The 16815-nt window shown below is 41.4% G+C and overlaps 3 non-coding genes across 3 annotated transcripts; 1 reads left to right on the top strand and 2 right to left on the bottom strand.

The window, feature by feature from the left end:
- Nucleotides 1–9697: 9697 nt before the first annotated feature.
- LOC140286123 (U5 spliceosomal RNA) lies at nt 9698–9811 on the top strand. Its single transcript, XR_011911011.1, has one exon. It is a non-coding gene; the product is annotated as a U5 spliceosomal RNA (small nuclear RNA).
- A 3246-nt stretch (nt 9812–13057) lies between these two features.
- On the bottom strand, nt 13058–13242 carry LOC140286106 (U2 spliceosomal RNA). Its single transcript, XR_011910997.1, has one exon. It is a non-coding gene; the product is annotated as a U2 spliceosomal RNA (small nuclear RNA).
- Nucleotides 13243–13550: 308 nt separating this feature from the next.
- Nucleotides 13551–13664, bottom strand: LOC140286113 (U5 spliceosomal RNA). The gene has a single exon (XR_011911002.1). It is a non-coding gene; the product is annotated as a U5 spliceosomal RNA (small nuclear RNA).
- Between the last annotated feature and the right edge of the window lie 3151 nt (nt 13665–16815).

Raw genomic sequence — 16815 nt, 5'->3', positions numbered from 1 at the left:
GCTCCCGCTTTTGATTATGTTTGGTTGGATATTCGAACATTTGCTTAATGCTTTTTTACAAAACTTTGGTTGGACGTTCACACCGTCTTGCAGCATAACACCTCCGCTTCCGCTTTTGATGGTGTATAGTCGGGCATTCGAGCCTTTTTCTTGCCCACCTATTACTTACTATGGTTGGACATTCAAACCTTCTTGTAGCCGAACACATCCGCTCCTGCTTTTGATGATGTATGATTTGGCATTCGCACCTTTTCCTTACCCAATTTTTTCAGTAATTATTGGTCGGACATTCAGACCTTCTTGCACCTGAACACCTCTGCTCCCGCTTTTGATGGTGTATAGTCGGGCTTTCGAGCCTTTTCTTCCCCGATTTTTACAAATTATGGTTGGACATTCAGACCTTGCAGCCGAAAACCTCCGTTCCCTCTTTTGATCATACATTGTCGGGCATTTCGCCCCCTTGTCTTACACGGTTTTTTACAAACTTTTAGTCAGACATTCACACCTTGCAGCTGAACAACCTCCATTCCCCTGTTTTGATCATGTGTGGTCTGGAAATACTACCTTTTCTTCCCCCGTTTGTGAGTAATTATGGCTGGACATTCACACCTACTTGCAGCCGAAAAAACCACCTCTCCCGCTTTTGATGATGTATTGTCCGGCATTCTAGTCTTTTCTATCACATTTTTCAGCAATTATGATCTGACATTCACACCTACTTGCAGTCGAACAGCTCTGCTCCCGCTTTTGATTATGTTCGGTTGGATATTCAAACCTTTTCTTAACTGCTTTTTACAAACTTTGGTCGGACCGTTCACACCTTCTTGCAGCTGAACACCCCCCGCTTCCGCTTTTGATGGTATATATTCGGGTATTTCGGAACCTTCTCTTACCCGCTTTTTACAAACCATGGTTGGACTTTCATACCCTTCTTGTAGCTGAACAACTCCACTCCTGCTTTTGATGATTTATGGTTGGACATTCGCATCTTTTCCTACCCATTTTTCAGTAATTATAGGTGGATATTCACATCTTCTTGCAGCTGAACACCTCCTCTCCCGCTAATGATCATGTAAGGTTTGATATTCGAAAATTTTCTTTCATGTTTTCTAGCAATTATTGATGGACATTTAGACCTTCTTGCAGCTGAACACCACCTCTCCCGATTTTGATTATGTATGGACCGGCATTTTTACCTTTTCTAACACATTTTTCAGTAGCCGAACACATGCACTCCTGCTTTTGATGATGTATGGTTGGGCATTCGCACCTTTTTTTTTACCCATTTTTCAGGTATTATGGGTGGACATTCACACCTTCTTGCAGCTGAACACCTCCTCTCCCACTTATGATCATGTGTGGTTTGATTTTCGAAAATTTTCTTTCATGTTTTCTAGCAATTATTGATGGACATTTAGACCTTCTTGCAGCTGAACACCACCTCTCCCGATTTTGATTATGTATGGACCGGCATTTTTACCTTTTCTAACACATTTTTCAGCAATTATGGTTGGAGATTCACACCTACTCACAGCCGAACAACTCCGCTACCGCATTTGATGGTGTATAGTCGGGCATTCTCACCCTTTCTCATCAGCTTTTTGCAAATTATGATCTGACATTCACACCTACTTGCAGTCGAACAGCTCTGCTCCCGCTTTTGATTATGTATGGTTGGATATTCGAACCTTTTCTTAACTGCTTTTTACAAACTTTGGTTGGATGTTCACACCTTCTTGTAGCCGAACACATGCACTCCTGCTTTTGATGATGTATGGTTGGGCATTCGCACCTTTTTTTTACCCATTTTTCAGGTATTATGGGTGGACATTCACACCTTCTTGCAGCTGAACACCTCCTCTCCCACTTATGATCATGTGTGGTTTGATTTTCGAAAATTTTCTTTCATGTTTTCTAGCAATTATTGATGGACATTTAGACCTTCTTGCAGCTGAACACCACCTCTCCCGATTTTGATTATGTATGGACCGGCATTTTTACCTTTTCTAACACATTTTTCAGTAGCCGAACACATGCACTCCTGCTTTTGATGATGTATGGTTGGGCATTCGCACCTTTTTTTTTACCCATTTTTCAGGTATTATGGGTGGACATTCACACCTTCTTGCAGCTGAACACCTCCTCTCCCACTTATGATCATGTGTGGTTTGATTTTCGAAAATTTTCTTTCATGTTTTCTAGCAATTATTGTTGGACATTTAGACCTTCTTGCAGCTGAACACCACCTCTCCCGATTTTGATTATGTATGGACCGGCATTTTTACCTTTTCTAACACATTTTTCAGCAATTATGGTTGGAGATTCACACCTACTCACAGCCGAACAACTCCGCTACCGCATTTGATGGTGTATAGTCGGGCATTCTCACCCTTTCTCATCAGCTTTTTGCAAATTATGATCTGACATTCACACCTACTTGCAGTCGAACAGCTCTGCTCCCGCTTTTGATTATGTATGGTTGGATATTCGAACCTTTTCTTAACTGCTTTTTACAAACTTTGGTTGGACGTTCACACCTTCTTGTAGCCGAACACATGCACTCCTGCTTTTGATGATGTATGGTTGGGCATTCGCACCTTTTTTTTTACCCATTTTTCAGGTATTATGGGTGGACATTCACACCTTCTTGCAGCTGAACATCTCCTCTCCCACTTATGATCATGTGTGGTTTGATTTTCGAAAATTTTCTTTCATGTTTTCTAGCAATTATTGATGGACATTTAGACCTTCTTGCAGCTGAACACCACCTCTCCCGATTTTGATTATGTATGGACCGGCATTTTTACCTTTTCTAACACATTTTTCAGTAGCCCGAACACATGCACTCCTGCTTTTGATGATGTATGGTTGGGCATTCGCACCTTTTTTTTTTACCCATTTTTCAGGTATTATGGGTGGACATTCACACCTTCTTGCAGCTGAACACCTCCTCTCCCACTTATGATCATGTGTGGTTTGATTTTCGAAAATTTTCTTTCATGTTTTCTAGCAATTATTGATGGACATTTAGACCTTCTTGCAGCTGAACACCACCTCTCCCGATTTTGATTATGTATGGACCGGCATTTTTACCTTTTCTAACACATTTTTCAGCAATTATGGTTGGAGATTCACACCTACTCACAGCCGAACAACTCCGCTACCGCATTTGATGGTGTATAGTCGGGCATTCTCACCCTTTCTCATCAGCTTTTTGCAAATTATGATCTGACATTCACACCTACTTGCAGTCGAACAGCTCTGCTCCCGCTTTTGATTATGTATGGTTGGATATTCGAACCTTTTCTTAACTGCTTTTTACAAACTTTGGTTGGACGTTCACACCTTCTTGTAGCCGAACACATGCACTCCTGCTTTTGATGATGTATGGTTGGGCATTCGCACCTTTTTTTTACCCATTTTTCAGGTATTATGGGTGGACATTCACACCTTCTTGCAGCTGAACACCTCCTCTCCCACTTATGATCATGTGTGGTTTGATTTTCGAAAATTTTCTTTCATGTTTTCTAGCAATTATTGATGGACATTTAGACCTTCTTGCAGCTGAACACCACCTCTCCCGATTTTGATTATGTATGGACCGGCATTTTTTACCTTTTCTAACACATTTTTCAGTAGCCGAACACATGCACTCCTGCTTTTGATGATGTATGGTTGGGCATTCGCACCTTTTTTTTTACCCATTTTTCAGGTATTATGGGTGGACATTCACACCTTCTTGCAGCTGAACACCTCCTCTCCCACTTATGATCATGTGTGGTTTGATTTTCGAAAATTTTCTTTCATGTTTTCTAGCAATTATTGATGGACATTTAGACCTTCTTGCAGCTGAACACCACCTCTCCCGATTTTGATTATGTATGGACCGGCATTTTTACCTTTTCTAACACATTTTTCAGTAGCCGAACACATGCACTCCTGCTTTTGATGATGTATGGTTGGGCATTCGCACCTTTTTTTTTACCCATTTTTCAGGTATTATGGGTGGACATTCACACCTTCTTGCAGCTGAACACCTCCTCTCCCACTTATGATCATGTGTGGTTTGATTTTCGAAAATTTTCTTTCATGTTTTCTAGCAATTATTGATGGACATTTAGACCTTCTTGCAGCTGAACACCACCTCTCCCGATTTTGATTATGTATGGACCGGCATTTTTACCTTTTCTAACACATTTTTCAGCAATTATGGTTGGAGATTCACACCTACTCACAGCCGAACAACTCCGCTACCGCATTTGATGGTGTATAGTCGGGCATTCTCACCCTTTCTCATCAGCTTTTTGCAAATTATGATCTGACATTCACACCTACTTGCAGTCGAACAGCTCTGCTCCCGCTTTTGATTATGTATGGTTGGATATTCGAACCTTTTCTTAACTGCTTTTTACAAACTTTGGTTGGACGTTCACACCTTCTTGTAGCCGAACACATGCACTCCTGCTTTTGATGATGTATGGTTGGGCATTCGCACCTTTTTTTACCCATTTTTCAGGTATTATGGGTGGACATTCACACCTTCTTGCAGCTGAACACCTCCTCTCCCACTTATGATCATGTGTGGTTTGATTTTCGAAAATTTTCTTTCATGTTTTCTAGCAATTATTGATGGACATTTAGACCTTCTTGCAGCTGAACACCACCTCTCCCGATTTTGATTATGTATGGACCGGCATTTTTACCTTTTCTAACACATTTTTCAGTAGCCGAACACATGCACTCCTGCTTTTGATGATGTATGGTTGGGCATTCGCACCTTTTTTTTTACCCATTTTTCAGGTATTATGGGTGGACATTCACACCTTCTTGCAGCTGAACACCTCCTCTCCCACTTATGATCATGTGTGGTTTGATTTTCGAAAATTTTCTTTCATGTTTTCTAGCAATTATTGATGGACATTTAGACCTTCTTGCAGCTGAACACCACCTCTCCCGATTTTGATTATGTATGGACCGGCATTTTTACCTTTTCTAACACATTTTTCAGCAATTATGGTTGGAGATTCACACCTACTCACAGCCGAACAACTCCGCTACCGCATTTGATGGTGTATAGTCGGGCATTCTCACCCTTTCTCATCAGCTTTTTGCAAATTATGATCTGACATTCACACCTACTTGCAGTCGAACAGCTCTGCTCCCGCTTTTGATTATGTATGGTTGGATATTCGAACCTTTTCTTAACTGCTTTTTACAAACTTTGGTTGGACGTTCACACCTTCTTGTAGCCGAACACATGCACTCCTGCTTTTGATGATGTATGGTTGGGCATTCGCACCTTTTTTTTACCCATTTTTCAGGTATTATGGGTGGACATTCACACCTTCTTGCAGCTGAACACCTCCTCTCCCACTTATGATCATGTGTGGTTTGATTTTCGAAAATTTTCTTTCATGTTTTCTAGCAATTATTGATGGACATTTAGACCTTCTTGCAGCTGAACACCACCTCTCCCGATTTTGATTATGTATGGACCGGCATTTTTACCTTTTCTAACACATTTTTCAGTAGCCGAACACATGCACTCCTGCTTTTGATGATGTATGGTTGGGCATTCGCACCTTTTTTTTTTACCCATTTTTCAGGTATTATGGGTGGACATTCACACCTTCTTGCAGCTGAACACCTCCTCTCCCACTTATGATCATGTGTGGTTTGATTTTCGAAAATTTTCTTTCATGTTTTCTAGCAATTATTGATGGACATTTAGACCTTCTTGCAGCTGAACACCACCTCTCCCGATTTTGATTATGTATGGACCGGCATTTTTACCTTTTCTAACACATTTTTCAGCAATTATGGTTGGAGATTCACACCTACTCACAGCCGAACAACTCCGCTACCGCATTTGATGGTGTATAGTCGGGCATTCTCACCCTTTCTCATCAGCTTTTTGCAAATTATGATCTGACATTCACACCTACTTGCAGTCGAACAGCTCTGCTCCCGCTTTTGATTATGTATGGTTGGATATTCGAACCTTTTCTTAACTGCTTTTTACAAACTTTGGTTGGACGTTCACACCTTCTTGTAGCCGAACACATGCACTCCTGCTTTTGATGATGTATGGTTGGGCATTCGCACCTTTTTTTTACCCATTTTTCAGGTATTATGGGTGGACATTCACACCTTCTTGCAGCTGAACACCTCCTCTCCCACTTATGATCATGTGTGGTTTGATTTTCGAAAATTTTCTTTCATGTTTTCTAGCAATTATTGATGGACATTTAGACCTTCTTGCAGCTGAACACCACCTCTCCCGATTTTGATTATGTATGGACCGGCATTTTTACCTTTTCTAACACATTTTTCAGCAATTATGGTTGGAGATTCACACCTACTCACAGCCGAACAACTCCGCTTCCGCTTTTGATGGTGTATATTCGGGCATACGAACCTTTTCTTACCCGCTTTTTACAAACCAAGGTCGGACTTTCACACCTTCTCTTAGCTGAACAACTCCGCTCCCTCTTTTGATTGTGTACAGTCGGGTAATTTAACCTTTTCTTACCCGCTTTTTACCATCTATGGTCGGACATTCACACCGTCTTACAGCGGAACACCTCCGCTCCCTCTTTTGATGATGTATGGTTAGGCATTCGCACCTTTTCTTACCCATTTTTCAGTAATTATGGGTAGACATTCACACCTTCTTGCAGCTGAACACCTCCTCTCCCGCTTATGATCATGTGCATTTTGATATTCGAAAATTTTCTTTCATGTTTTCTAGCAATTATTGATGGACATTCAGACCGTCTTGCAGCTGAACACCTCCACTCCCACTTTTGATGGTGTATAGTCGGGCTTTCGAGCCTTTTCTTCCCCGGTTTTTACAAATTATGGTTGGACATTCAGACCTTCTTGCAGCCGAAAACCTCCACTCCCTCTTTTGATCATACATTGTCGGGCATTCGCACCTTTTCTTACCCGCTTTTTACAAACCATGGTCGGACTTTCACACCTTTTAGTAGCCGAACAACTCCGCTCCCGCTATTGATTGTGTACAGTCGGGTATTTTAACCTTTTCTTACCCGCTTTTTACCAACTATGGTTGGACATTCACACCTTCTTACAGCAGAACACCTCCGCTCCCTGTTTTGATTATGTATGGTTTGACATTCGCACCTTCTCTCACCCGCCTTTTACTATGGTCGGCCATTTACAGCTTCCTCTCCACCATACTTGTATGGTGGGATATTCACACCCACTTGCATTCGAAGACCTCCGCCCCCACTTTTGTTGATATTTAGTCGGTCATTCGCACCTTACCCGCTTTTGGCAAACTATGTACTTCTTGCAGCCAAACACCTCTGATCTCGCTTTTGATGATGTAAGGTTGGGCATTCAGACCTTGCTTCACCTGCTTTTCACCAAATATAGTCGGACATTCACACCTTCTTGCAGCCGAACACTTCCGCTTTTAGTGTTCTATGAGGCATTCACATATTTTTTTTCACCGTATTTTATAGATTATGGTTGGAAATTCTCACCCACTCTCGTCCGAAGACCTCTCCTCCCGCTTTTGTTAATATATAGTCGGGCATTCGAACCTTTTCTTACCCGCTTTTTACAAATTACGGTCGAACATTCACACCTACTTGCAGCTGAATACTTCTGCTCCACCTTTTAGGTATGTATGATTGGCATTTGCACCTCTTTTTATACTGATTGCTGAAGATTAAGTTGTTCTTTCTCAAACTACAAATTTTTTTTAATTGTTGAAACTTAATTTGAAGTGGATAAATAAGGAGGACAAACAGTTTTAAGTCAGGCTGATAGAAGGAATTAATTTTATAGCAAAATCTGTATTTCGTCATATGTCGAGAGATGCTTATTGCTGAAGAAGTTCTTTCTCATTCTACAAAGTACAACGTTGTTTATCGTTGAAACTTGATTAGACATGAATAAATATGAAGGACAAAGCAGTCTTAACTTGGTTTGAGTTAATGAATTCGTTTTATAGGAGAATCCAAATTCGTGCATAACTCATAAAATAGAGCTTATTTTCGGATTCCTGAAGAATGAGTCTGGTTCTTTCTCATAATACAAAGTTTGTTGTTTATTGTTGAAACTTCATCAGAAGTGAAGAAATAAATGAATGCCTATCAACAAATGTAGGATCTAAACTCTAGTGCTTCCTCTAAAATAATTTCCTTTCTCAATTTAGAAATGTGTGTGTGTAAGTCACAACACCCGTGACACCAAAACGGCTTTCTTTTCTCTACACTCTGCACTATGAGCACACACACCAAATCAGAAAGGCTTTTTTCTCTCTTTTCTACATTATGGACTGTGGGGACACAAAACCACTCTCTCTCTTTTTTTTTTTTTATCGTGTGCCAGGGCGTTGTCTCACGTATTAGATTATGATTAAGATACGACTGGGTTTTTCAGTCACATCAGAATCCATACATACTGATCCTCCCGTAATAAAATGGTCGGATCTTATCAAACACACTTTGTTTCTTGTGACAATCAAGTCAGCGAAACAGCGTATACACGTCAAGACACTGAATCAAGTTTGCCACAAGAACTCATAAGTTTGGCAGTATTGCTCTGCCGTCAGCAATCATACACCCATTTTATTTTCGTGAGACGTGCAAGCACCTGTTCATCTACTGTTCTATCAATATGAATTAGTGATCTATTATCAATTAGGATACTTCTACAACTACTATCAAAGTATGTCCGGACTTCTTATGTTGTCAGTTGCTATATATGAATAAGTGGGTAGCTACTGACAAGCATTAAGCATGTCACACAGCCCAAACATATAACATTTCAGGACACACCACACAGTTAACAACCACAGTGAAGCGTGTCAAAGCCCAAACATGTAACATTCAACAGGACACTTACACAACACATTCAAATCAAACAGTCAGACAACATACAAGAACATATACCCCAGCCGGCATTGCTCCCTGCCTATTTTCGTACAGCACACTATGTGTGCGCACACCTTTATTCACAAACTCTTCAAATTATACTCTTTTACCGAAGCTGCTACAGCTCGATTGGCCGAATACCCTTTGATCCTATTTCGGTGAATTTGACATCTGCCTTACATATAACAGATTAGCGGTTTAGCAGTTTTAATTTAGTATGAGTGAAGGAATTCATTTTATAGCAAAATCCGAAATCGTGAAGAACTCATGAAAGTAAGCTTATTCTCGGATTCCTGAAACTTTAGATTTGCTCTTTCTTTTACTGCAAAGTACAACGTTGTTTTTTTTGTTTAAATCTTTCTAGACATGGTAAATATTAAGGACGAAGCAGTTTTCACATAGTTTGAGTGAAGGAATTCATTTTATAGATAAAATCCCAAGAGTCTGTTGAGAAAAGAGAGTGAATGCGAAGTAGACTTTAACACGGCTATGGGAGCGAGCCGAGTGTGGGCTAACCGGGAGAATTGCTTGAAAGAAACGCGACACCGAATGAGCGATCAGAACAAAGCCTCAATACGGGATTCTCGTGGTGTTTTTGTTGCTGCCTTGTCTTTTGCACAGAGTAAAAGACAAGGCAGCCATCGAATAGGGCCCGATTGTTCCTACTTGGTCAGCCGAGGAGCAAGGGGGGGGAGCAAGAGTCTCAACCAAGCAAAGCTCACCATAGGGAAGGTGGCTATGCCAACAAGCCTGATGTGACGTTTAATCACAGATAATGACGGATAATCGTACTCTGGTTTCTCTTCATAACGTACAAGTCTTTCGCCTTTTACTAAAGATTTCTGTGGAGAGCAGCACTAATGAGTTGTTTCTATTTTTGGCAGGCTTTACCTTTGCGGGTGAAGCCCTTTCTGTCTGTGCAAAAGAAATCTTCTTACTGTGCAGAGTGACTTCTCTGAGTAGAGTCGCCTTACTTGTTGCGACTGTGCCGATGTTCGAAGCTGGAGTGCAAAGTTGTTGCTTGAATGGTGCTTGCTGGAGCGTGCGGGAGTGCAAAGTTATACCATTTAAAAGGGCTGAAGAGTGCTCAGTGCAGCAGGTGGGCGACACTCTGGCCACCTTGAAAACCGAGGTTACATCCACTACCAGGGGCAGCCCAAGTTCTGCCGCAAGTGTGGTGAGCATGGGCACCTGGTTGAGGCTTGTACCAAGGTGTTATGTGGGAAGAGCAGAGAAATTGGGCAAACTTTTGGAGAGTGTCCAAATGGCAGGAAATGTAATCTCTGTGGAGAATTAAATCACCTCTTCAGAGATTGCCCTAAATCTTTTGCCAACAAATTAAAGACGGTAAAGCCACAGTCAAGCCAACAAAGAGAAGGACCAAAGGTGGCAGTTGGTGAACAAAGTGAAGAGGTTGACCCAATAAATTCAAACTTCCCGCCAAAAGCTTGGATTGGAAGTGAGGAGCAAAAAGGGGAGGGGCCTGTAGAGGCCTCACCACTCAGTGTTGAAGTCTGTGAGAATTCACAGGCAGAGGGTGGAGCTACGCTAAATGAGGAGGAAGAGCAGACAGGTGAGTCTAGTGAAGATACTCACCTCCCCGAAGGTCAACAGCCGAAGAGGACGACATCTGAGCCTCTGATTCCCCAGTGGTATCAGAGAAGAGGGGAAGGGTTAGGTCCCTTTCAGACAGTTCTTCAGTGGAAGAACCTAGAGTCTTCCCCTCCGACTCACCAAATGAGGTCTCCTTTTTAACTTCAGCTCTGCAATCAACCCCCAGGGACTCAAAGTTAAATGCAACATTGCGTCAGAGGCCAACACCGAGAGTCCGAAAAGGAAATATAGATCACCCTACTCACTTTTCACCTAAAGAAATGAAGGAAGAGCTAGTTTCCCAAGAAATAACCTGTGTGTAATTTGTTTTGATAACTTAGAAAAACGAAAATGACATACCTACTTTCCTTTATGCTTTTAATGGTTCTCACCTTCTCAACACTAAATGTGAGAAGTGTGAAATCAAAGACAAGAGCCCAGAGTATTTTATCCTTCTTAGACTCCATTAAATCAGATGTGTTTTTAATACAAGAATGTGGACTACCTTTTTTAAAAAACCATAGACAATGGGAGGAAATGTGGCCCCATTTATCGATATGGAGTTGCTCAAATCAAAATAAAAATGATGGTGTGGCCATTCTAATTAAAAATCCGCATGTTCTGGTGAAAGGTAGCACAGTGGTGAGAGACGGACGGGCACTTTTAGCACACTTGAATTTTATGGGGCAAGACTTTAACCTCTTAAATATTTATGGTTTCAATGGAAAAAATGAATGGTATGACCTTTTAGAAGATATACAGCTTTACATGCTAGGGCAAGTACCTTTAGTTGTAGGAGGGGATTTTAACGGTATCTTGAGCAGGAAAGATAGAAAAAGAGCAGGGGTAGATTTTAAAGTGGATAAGACTTCGATTTTACTTCAGGGCATATGCAGGGATTTTAAGCTTACTGACTGTTTTTAAAACCATGCATCCCAGAGAGGAGGGCTTCACCTGGTTTAGTCATGATGGCACCAGAGCCTCTCGCATTGATTATTTCTTTACTAGAGATTGCCCACCCACTGATGTTAGATTAACCCCTGTTTTCTTTTCAGACCACCTTATGCTCTCCTGCACCCTTTCACCCCCTTCTGGTGTGACGGTAGGAAGTGGTCTGTGGAAACTCAACTGTTCCCTGTTGGAGGATGAAATCATAGTCAGTCAGTACAGGGAATGTTATAAAGAGTGGCAGACCCTTCAAGACCTCTACGAAACACATGCACAATGGTGGGAAATGGTGAAGGAAACGACCCAGACTTTTTTTAAACAGCAAGGTAAACGTAAAAAAAAGGAAAGAGAATAGATGTATGATGGGACTACATAAACGCTTAAAGCGCTACTTTAAACTAAATCAGTGTGGCATAGACTTTAAAGAAGAAATCAAAGATGTCAAAAAGGAAATGTCAGTTTTAGCAGAAATAAAGAGTAAAGGAATTTTTGTAAGAAGCAGGGAGCAGGAAATTGAGGAAGGTGAAAAAGAAAGAAAGTTATAAATAAAAAGGAGTGTATTCAAAATCTAAAAAGAGAAGATGGGTTTTTAACAAAATCCACACAAGAGATGATTGAAACTGTACATACCTTTTATAGTAACATGTACAAAGAGAAACCAGTGCACTTGGAAACATCGGCAGAAATCTTAAAATTCGTTGACAAAACCGTAAAAGAGAATGCACACTTGACACAGAATTTTACTGCTTTAGAGTTAAAAAAATGCCTAACAGGTTTTAAGAGAAGTCGAGCTCCGGGTTTAGACGGGCTTCCTGCAGAATTCTATCTGACCTATTGGGACCTTTTATCATCAGACATTTTAGATGTTTTTAAAGATTTTGAAAAACTCGACCGACTGCCTGACAGTTTTAGAGTGGGAATAGTGACTCTACTTTATAAAAAAAATGATAAGACTGACCTAAAGAATTGGAGGCCCATCACACTTTTAAACTTTGACTGTAAACTTTTTAGCAAGGTTTTAGCGACACGGATGTCCTCTGTTTTAGAGGAGGTAATTCACCCAGACCAAGCTTGTGCCATCTCAGGGAGACAACTCACCGACAGCCTCGTACTGATTCGAGACATCATTGATTACGCTAGATACAGAAACACCCGGCTTGTCATCTTAAATTTAGACTTTGAAAAAGCATTTGATCGGGTCTCGCATCAATATCTCTTTCAGGTGTTGCAGCCATCGAAAAGGGCCCGATTGTTCCTACTTGGTGAGCTTTGCTTGGTTGAGACGCTTGCCCCCCCCCCCTGCTCCTCGGCTGACCAAGTAGAAACAATCTATTCGATGGCTGCCTTGTCTTTTACTCTGTGCAAAAGACAAGGCAGCCACAAACACCACGGGAACACCGTATTGAGGCTTTGTTCTGACCACTCATTCGGTGTCGAGTTTCTTTCAAGCAATTCTCCCGGTTAGCCCGCACTCGGCTCGCTCCCAGAGCCGTGTTAAAGTCCACTTCGCATTCACTCTCTTTTCTCAGCAGATTAAAAGAAAGTTTCATCTTGGGCTCCCTGAAACTTCCATCCTGCACCGCTGTTTGCTTTTTCACAAGAGCAGAGGAGAGCGCACCGTTCCCAGCGGCACTGCAGTACCGGGTCGAGGCTTGGAGTGAACGGAGCAAGCTTCTTTTTCAACTCCTATTCTTAAAAATCCATTTAATATGTTGTCCCTCGTATAGAGGACATATTAAACTGATAAGAACGGATACTACACTTGATCTTAGCCAAAAGGCCGAGAAGCGATAACTGTCCACTGTTTCAGGTCCGAGGGCCCTTGCTGGCACAATGCGCACTTGTAGCAGTGTTCTTTTTATGGCCATAGGTGGCCAGAGTGTCACGTTGCACCTCCGCCCACCCGCTGCACTGAGCACTCTTCAGCCCTTTTAAATGGTATAACTTTGCACTCCCGCATGCTCCAGCAAGCACCATTCAAGCAAAAACTTTGCACTCCAGCTTCGAACATCGGCACAGTCGCAACAAGTAAGGCGACTCTACTTAGAGAAGTCACTCTGCAAAGTAGCAAGATTTCTTTTGCACAGACAGAAAGGGCTTCACCCGCAAAGGTGAAGCCTGCCAATAATAGAAACAACTCATTAGTGCTGCTCTCCACGGAAGTCTTTAGTAAAAGGCGAAAGACTTGTATGTTATGAAGAGAAACCAGAGTACGATTATCCGTCACTGCGGGAGCAGGGCATCAGGCTAGTTGGTATAGCCACCTTCCCCATGGTGAGCTTTGCTTGGTTGAGACGCTTGCCCCTCCCCCCCCCCCCCCCCCCCCCCCCCCCTTGCTCCTCGGCTGACCAAGTAGGAACAATCGGGCCCTATTCGATGGCTGCCTTGTCTTTTACTCTATGCAAAAGACAAGGCAGCAACAAAAACACCACGAGAATCCCGTATTGAGGCTTTGTTCTGACCGCTCATTCGGTGTCGCGTTTCTTTCAAGCAATTCTCCCGGTTAGCCGACACTCGGCTCGCTCCATAGCCGTGTTAAAGTCTACTTCGCATTCACTCTCTTTTCTCTGCAGACTCTTGGATTTTATCTATAAAATTAATTCCTTCACTCAAACTATGTGAAAACTGCTTTGTCGTTCATATTTACCATGTCTAGAAAGATTTAAACAAAAAAAACAACGTTGTACTTTGCAGTAAAAGAAAGAGCAAATCTAAAGTTTCAGGAATCCGAGAATAAGCTTACTTTCATGAGTGCTTCACGATTTCGGATTTTGCTATAAAATGAATTCCTTCACTCAAACTAAATTAAAACTGCTAAACCGCTAATCTGTTACATGTAAGGCAGATGTCAAATTCACCGAAATAGGATCTAAGGGTATTCGGCCAATCGAGCTGTAGCAGCTTCCGTAAAAGAGTATAAGTTGAAGAGTTTGTGAATAAAGGTGTGCGCACACATAGTGAGCTGTAGGAAAATAGGCAGGGAGCAATGCCGGCTGGGGTATATGTTCTTGTATGTTGTCTGACTGTTTGATTTGAATGTGTTGTGTAAGTGTCCTGTTGAATGTTTGGGCTTTGACACTTCACTGTGGTTGTTAACTGTGTGGTGTGTCCTGAAATGTTATATGTTTGGGCTGTGTGACATGCTTAATGCTTGTCAGTAGCTACCCACTTATTCATATATAGCAACTGACAACATAAGAAGTCTGGACATACTTTGATAGTAGTTGTAGAAGTATCCTTATTGATAATAGATAAACTAATTCATAGTGATAGAACAGTAGATGAACAGGTGCCTGCACGTCTCACGAAAATAAAATGGGTGTATGATTGCTGACGGCAGAGCAATACTGCCAAACTTATGAGTTCTTGTGGCAAACTTGATTCAGTGTCTTGACATGTATACGCTGTTTCGCTGACTTGATTGTCACAAGAAACAAAGTGTGTTTGATAAGATCCGACCATTTTATTACGGGAGGATCAGTATGTATGGATTCTGATGTGACTGATAAACCCATTCGTATCTTAAGCATAATCTAATACGTGAGACAAAGCCCTGGCACACAATCAAAAAAAAAAAGAGAGAGCGGTTTTGTGTCCCCACAGTCCATAATGTAGAAAAGAGAGAAAAAAGCCTTTCTGATTTGGTGTGTGTGCTCATAGTGCAGAGTGTAGAGAAAAGAGAGAAAAGAAAGCCGTTTTGGTGTCACGGGTGTTGTGACTTACACACACACATTTCTGAATTGAGAAAAGAAATTATTTTAGAGGAAGCAGTAGAGTTTAGATCCCACATTTGTTGATAGGCATTCATTTATTTCTTCACTTCTGATGAAGTTTCAACAATAAACAACAAACTTTGTATTATGAGAAAGAACCAGACTCATTCTTCAGGAATCCGAAAATAAGCACGAATTCGGATTCTCCTATAAAACGAATTAATTAACTCAAACCAAGTTAAGACTGCTTTGTCCTTCATATTTATTCATGTGTAATCAAGTTTCAACGATAAACAACGTTGTACTTTGTAGAATGAGAAAGAACTTCTTCAGCAATAAGCATCTCTCGACATATGACGAAATACAGATTTTGCTATAAAATTAATTTCTTCTATCAGCGTGACTTAAAACTGTTTGTCCTCCTTATTTATCCACTTCAAATCAAGTTTCAACAATTAAAAAAAAATTAAAGTTTGAGAAAGAACAACTTAATCTTCAGCAATAAGTATAAAAAGAGGGTAACAAAAGGTGCAAATGCCAACCATACATCACTAAAAGGTGGAGCGGAAGTATTCAGCTGCAAGTAGGTGTGAATGTTCGACCATAATTTGTAAAAAGTGGGTAAGAAAAGGTTCGAATGCCCGACTAAATATTAACAAAAGCGGGAGGAGAGGTCTTCGGATGAGAGTGGGTGAGAATTTCCTACCATACAAGTATGGTGGAGAGGAAGCTGTGATTGGCCGACAATAGTAAAAAGCAGGTGAGAAAAGGTGCGAATGTCAAAACATACATGATCAAAACAGGGAGCGGAGGTGTTTGGCTGCGACAAGGTGTGAATGTCCACCCATAATTAATGAAAAACGGGCAACAAGTAGGTTCGAATGCCCAACCATACATCATCAAAAGCAGGAGTGGATGTGTTCGGCTTCAAGAAGGTATGAATGTCCATCAATAATTGCTATAAAACATGAAAGAAAATTTTCGAATATCAAACCGCACATAATCATAAGCGGGAGAGGAGGTGTTCCGCTGCATGAAGGTGTGAATATCCACCCATAATTACTGAAAAATGGGTAAGAAAAGGTGCGAATGCCCAACCATACATCATCAAAAGCAGGAGTGGATGTGTTCGGCTACAAGAAGGTTTGAATGTCCGACCATAGTTTGTAAAAAGCGGGTAAGAACAGGTTTGTATGCCCGACTGTACACAATCAAAAGAGGGAGCGGAGTTGTTCAGCTACTAGAAGGTGTGAAAGTCCGACCATGGTTTGTAAAAAGCGGGTAAGAACAGGTTCGTATGCCCGAATATACACCATCAAATGCGGGAGCGGAGGTGTTCGGCTGTGAGTAGGTGTGAATGTCCACCCATAATACCTGAAAAATGGGTAAAAAAAAAGGTGCGAATGCCCAACCATACATCATCAAAAGCGGGAGAGGTGGTATTCGGCTGCAAGTAGGTGCGAATGTCCAACCATAAATCATCAAAAGCAGGAGTGGAGTTGTTCAGCTACAAGAAGGTATGAAAGTCCAACCATGGTTTGTAAAAAGCGGGTAAGAGAAGGTTCGAATACCCGAATATATACCATCAAAAGCGGAAGCGGAGGTGTTCGGCTGCAAGAAGGTGTGAACGTCCGACCAAAGTTTGTAAAAAG

Source organism: Leuresthes tenuis, unplaced genomic scaffold (assembly GCF_036924035.1).
Source record: "Leuresthes tenuis unplaced genomic scaffold, fLeuTen1.0.hap1 SCAF_73, whole genome shotgun sequence".
NCBI lineage: Eukaryota > Metazoa > Chordata > Actinopteri > Atheriniformes > Atherinopsidae > Leuresthes > Leuresthes tenuis.
Note: the sequence above shows the minus strand (reverse complement) of the source record. Positions and strands in the feature narration are given on the sequence as shown.